Source organism: Mandrillus leucophaeus, unplaced genomic scaffold (assembly GCF_000951045.1).
Source record: "Mandrillus leucophaeus isolate KB7577 unplaced genomic scaffold, Mleu.le_1.0 Scaffold680, whole genome shotgun sequence".
Taxonomy (NCBI): Eukaryota; Metazoa; Chordata; class Mammalia; order Primates; family Cercopithecidae; genus Mandrillus; species Mandrillus leucophaeus.
The window spans coordinates 52,232-56,676 of NW_012107364.1; the positions used below are offsets into that span (position 1 = coordinate 52,232).

General features: G+C 51.5%; 1 long non-coding RNA gene across 1 annotated transcript in view; it reads left to right on the forward strand.

Annotated features, from left to right (window-relative positions):
• The first annotated feature begins 325 nt into the window (after positions 1-325).
• Positions 326-4,445, forward strand: part of LOC105555324 — a 13,950-nt gene continuing 9,830 nt past the window's right edge. The window contains exons 1-2 of the long non-coding RNA XR_001008457.1: positions 326-421; positions 3,274-3,431. This is a non-coding gene — a long non-coding RNA (uncharacterized LOC105555324). The remainder of the gene's footprint in view (positions 422-3,273; positions 3,432-4,445) is intronic.

Consider the following 4,445-nt stretch of genomic DNA (forward strand, 5'->3'; position numbering starts at 1 on the left):
GGGATTTGCTGCCCCTTGCAAATTGAGAGTATCTCAGGGTCAGTTTTGGTTTGCTCAGCTGTTGGCATTCTTTGGGCTCTGAGTGGGTGAGGTGACCCTTGACCTCCTGGGATCGCGTCTAAAGAGTGCCTAGTATTCTGCCAGCTTCAGAAAGGGAGGGAAAGCAAGCCTGGCAGAGGCACCCATTCCATTCCCAGCTTGCTCTGTAGTTGGCGATTGGAAGACACTCTGCGACAGTGTTCAATCCCTGGGTGGGAAAATCTCCTTCCAAGCCTCCTTCCAGGATTCTTCCTCACCTGGGGCTGCTTCTTTCCCAGAAGGCATCATGGCCGCCCTCAGACCCCTTGTGAAGCCCAAGATCGTCAAGAAAAGAACCAAGAAGTTCATCCGGCACCAGTCAGACCGATATGTCAAAATTAAAGTATATGGCCCTGGAATGGAAATAGGTGTGGGGTGAAGAAAGAAGTTTCCAACAGGCTATCGGTTTCTGACATCACCTAGTCGGGATTACCTTTGACCAATGAACTGGTTTGTGGAAGAGCTTTCTGTAGAAATACAGGTCTCCCCCAGTGTGCCCTAGTGCTGGTCTCAAGTCTCTTGGTGTATGAAGTGAAATTTAAATGAGAAGGGACACTTGGCTGTTTCGATGTGTTTAGAGGGCTTTGCATTTGTGTCGTGTATTTTGGGTTGCCTTATGACAGCAGGATCCCTATTTTATAGACAGGAAAACTCAGAGGTGCTGAGAGCAGTGTCCGGAGCTGTGCTCGCCATCTCAGTATCTACACAGTCCCCTCGCATCCCATTGGTGTCTCCATTTCTTGGGAGTGAGAATGGCAGGGGTGCCTGCATTCCTAATGGCTAAAGCCAAGAGCTCCTGGTTTTTCCTACCAAAAAAGCATGTAAGGAAATAATAAAGTCCTGTTACCAAAGGCAACTACTGTGTGGCATACTTCCTTTTCATTTGGTTCTTTTTTCCCTCCCCAAAGGAACAGTTGGCACTCTGCACAGACGCTAACCCACCTGTGTGTTATTTCCTTCAGCATAACTGGCGGAAATCCCAAGGGATTGACAACAGGGTTTGTAGAAGGTTCAAGGGCCAGATCTTGATATGATGTCCAGCATTGGTTATAGGAGCAAAAAAACCCAGAAAGCACATGCTGCCCAGTGGCTTCCGGAAGTTCTTGGTCCACAATGTCAAGCAGCTGGGAGTGCTGCTGATACGCAACAAGTGAGTTGGGCCCATCTCTGGTTTCAGGGCTCAGAAGTTTGCATCTATGTGGGCACTTCTGGCAGGAACTCTGGAAACTCTTGGGATGCATTTTGGGAAGTTGACATTCTCTGAGGGAATCTGAAGTCATTCCTTGCAGGAGTTTAGAGAATTCTTGTTGGGGCCAGGTGTGGTGGCTCATGCCTGTAATCCCAGTACTTTGGGAGGCCAAGGCGGGGCAGATCACCTGAGGTCAGGAGTTTGAGATCAACCTGGCCAACTTGGGGAAACGCCATCTCTACTAAAAAGACAAAATTAGTCAAGCGTGGTGATGTACGCCTGTAGTCTCAGCCACTCGGGAGGCTGAGGTGGGAAAACCGGAAGGAGAGGTTGCAGTAAGCTACGATCGTGCCACTGCACTCCAGCCTGGGCAACAGTGAAACTCCATCTCAAAAGGAAAAAGAGAATGCTGTTGGGGAGTTCAGTGTGTTTCCTTTGTTGGAAAGGGGAGAGACTTTTGTCCTCACAACTCTGGAGACCCAAGACCAGAAAAATGGACTTTGCTTGACACAGTGAACACAGCAGTAATCACCGGTTTTCAATATAATATCTTTTGGCTGTTTCCAGAATGTTGCTTTATTTATGAGGGAATTCGGGGAAGATCAAACATAGGCCTCAGACCTTAAGGGGCCCTTTATGCTTTGGTAAGGGGTATTTTCAGGGGCACAGAGGCATTACAGCCAAATGTGAACTAGAGGGAGAATTAAGAGGAAGACTTTGTGGACAGAGAGTGCTTACACAGAGGTGGAGAGTGCAAAGAGGGGTCACAGGACATTAGTGCTAGGTAGTCTTTATGGTTTGTTTTTAGAGACTCCGTTGCCCAGGCTAGAATACAGTGGCCATTAACAGCTGTGATGATGGCCTACTGCACCCTTGAACTCCTGGGCTCAACTGATCCTCCTGCTGCGCCCTCCCAAGGTGCTGGGATTACAGACATGAGCCACCATGCCTGCACAAGAACAACAGGTTTAAACAACTAGGCAAGCAGAGGCGGCAGGGGCAGTCTGTATGTGTGCAGGGGCAGTCTCTGTGTGTGCGCAGGCGTAGTCTCCGTGTGTGTGCGCGCGCGCACAGGAGCAGTCTCTGTGTGCAGGGGCAGTCTCTGTGCATGTGTGCGTGTGTGCAGGGGCAGCCTGTGTATGTGTGTGTACGGGGTCAGTCTGTGTGTGTATGTGTGTGTGTATGCAGGGGCAGTCTCTGTGTGTGTGCGCGTGTGTGTGCAGGGGCCGTCTCTGTGTGTGTGCGCGCGCGCATGGGCAGTCGTGTGTGTGTGCTGGCCTCTGCTCAGCTCCTGGGAAGGAGCTTCTGATCCTCTGTCAACATCAAAGGAGTTGGCCTTGAAAACCTATCTTAGCCTTCCAGTCTGAATGAAGAGCCATCGGACTCTCTTCCTGGGGCATTTGGTTATGTACAGCACTGTGCCAGGTTCCCAGAGTGGGTGCTTCAGCTTTGGGCAGCAGTGGGTCCTATCTATGGGAACACTGACAGTGACTCCTTGTGTCAGGCAGGTGGGTGTCAGAGTGTCCTCATTTCATAAACAGGGACATTCAGAGGCCTTTGGCCGTTGCCCAACGTCCTGAGGCCAGAGAGCAGTGGAGTGAGCGTAGTGGTCCACAGGCTCTCCCGCCCACATGCTCAGGATGCAGGGACTCACCGTAGGAAGAGGCGGAGAAGATGAAGGGCTGGCGGCAGTTGATGCAGACGTTGCCCAGGTTGTTGAGCAGTGGGTTGTTGGTGGAGCAGCGGTAGCACAAGGGCACCAACTCCTACAAAACAGCCACGGACTCCCGAGGGGCCAGGCACATGTTCTCCTCCCCCTGGACTCTGGCTACGGGCCCCTGGGGCTTGGCTGCCAAGAGGAAAGGCCACCCGGGTGGGCAGGCAGGGAGGGGGTGCCAGGCCCCGGGGCCCCATGCCGTGGGGAAGCAGGATAAAGGTTTCCTGAAATACCTAAACCCTGTCACTTAGGTCCCTAAGAGGTGAGCACGATTATTTCCATCTCTCAGATGAGAATAAAGTCTAGGGGGAAGGTGAAGCACCCAGCCCAAGACTCAGCAGCCAGGAAGTGGCCCGGCGCTCGTTCCACCACAGGTACAGGAATTCTCACAGAAAAGTGGAGGCCAACGTGTGAGAATTCCTCAATGACTGCCCTTTAAAGGAAGAGGTGATTGTGGGGCCTGCTCTGAACTCTAGACACAGGCAACCTCTGTGTCTCCCAAGGAACCCAATCACTATCACATTTGCTTTAAATATTTAGAGAAGCACAATTTGTTTCCTTGTCAAAGCCAAGAGGTGGCATGTGATGACATGCTGCCAAATGCTTGGGGCACAGATGGAAACTTTCATGTCAACCCTGACATGGTCACCACAGATCTCGATGGCCTTGACGTGCTCTCCTGCTGAGATGTACATCTCCACGGCGGCTTTGGGCTCCTTCATATTTCTGGCCCAGTCAGCCTGTTTGGTGATTAGCATCTTTGTTTCTTTGGGGTCTCCAGATCCAAGGAAATCCTGAGGAAGCAAAACAAACAAAAACACTCTGGATCAGAACTTCCTGTGCCAGCGTTACATCAGGCTTTTCTAGCAGCAAGGGCAGGCTCCACATGGCTGAAGCAGGCAACCAGGAGGCAGGCAGGGCCCGTCCCTGAGGGGCTGAGTAGGGGGAGTCCCAGGTCTCAGGAAGAGTGATCTCAGGCTGCCCTGCAGGTGTCCCTGGGGGATCCTGGGACAGCGTCAAGGACACTGGCCCCCAGTGCTTCCTTCCCATCTCACAAATGGGCATTTGTTCGTCGGCTAAACGACACTTTCTAGACTATTTGGGGTCCTGCACATGAAGTCTGCAGGCTCGGGGGTTCATGATCAGGCTGTCTCTCTCTCACATGGTTTGGTAAATACATGATTATTCCTAAACAGCAATGAGACAACCTGGTGCACAATTCCAAATATCGAGACCTGTCATCTTTATTCAGATCGTATGGGTGACACTACATGCTTCAGAGTGGGCTGAGCATGGGTTCCCCTAAACTTACACAAACAAAATGACTTACAGTTTGCCGGCCCTCCATGCCCTCTCTGAATCACCAGCAAACACTCTGTGCCCTGAACTAGGGAATCATTGCATGGTCTTTGCCCCAGTTACTTGCCTGGAACAGATAACAAGCAAACTCTCTCTGGTTAG